Here is a 943-nt window from a genome sequence, read left to right as displayed (position 1 = left end):
CATGCTGGAGCTCTCTTTTGATTCTGGGACTGCATGGTCACCTGTGCTGATCAGCACTCCACGCTGGGCAAACAAGAAATAAAATTCAAAAGTTCGTGGGGCTTTTCCTGTCTACTTGGCCAGTGCATCCGAGTTCAGATTGCTGTCCAGAGCAGTCACAATGGTGCACTGTGGGATAGCACCCAGAGGCCAATACCTTCGAATTGCAGCCATGCTAACCCTAATCAGACATGGCAATACCCATTTCAGTGCTACTTCTCTTGTCGGGGAGGACTACAGAAATCGATTTTAAGAGCCCTTTATGTCAACAAAAATGGCTTCGTTGTGCGGACGGGTGCAGGGTTAATTTGTTTTAATGCTGCTAAATTCAACATAAACTCGTAGCGTAGACAAGGCTTATGTCACAGCTATGTTGCTTCCAGCAAATTGAGCTGACTTGGATATAAATGACCTCTTGTTCCCTTCCCCTGTATTTCTGACTTCCCCTAGAACATGAGCTCCCTGGAGCTTGCCTGAGCATTGGAAAAGCACCTAGGACATCATGGGCTCTACCATTAATAAATAATACCTCAAGTACAGCTATTTTTTGCATGCCACCTTCTTTCTTCCATTTCCCAGTGGAAAAATAATTCTACAAATTGCTAGCAGTGATGGCTTCTCTAGCCTAGTGATATTCAGATACTTGAACACTTAGGAGGCACAGGTTTGTAGCTATACACAATTGCTAATTAATTAGCTCATCTACATTTTACTTTCCACTTAGAAATAGTACTGCCGATAACATGATCATTGGTAGAATGAATGCCGTTTAGATACAGATATGTACCAATAGGTTAATAAAGACCCAGTGAACATGTGACAGTCACCATATGAAAAGTTACCTCAGTAAATTACAACTTTTATCCCAGGGTATGTCAATTCACAAAGCTATAAAGGGCTTTTA

The sequence above is a fragment of the Chelonoidis abingdonii genome, chromosome 2 (assembly GCF_003597395.2).
Source record: "Chelonoidis abingdonii isolate Lonesome George chromosome 2, CheloAbing_2.0, whole genome shotgun sequence".
Taxonomy (NCBI): domain Eukaryota; kingdom Metazoa; phylum Chordata; order Testudines; family Testudinidae; genus Chelonoidis; species Chelonoidis abingdonii.
The sequence above is the reverse complement of the archived record's forward strand: the minus strand, read 5'-3'. Positions refer to the sequence as shown.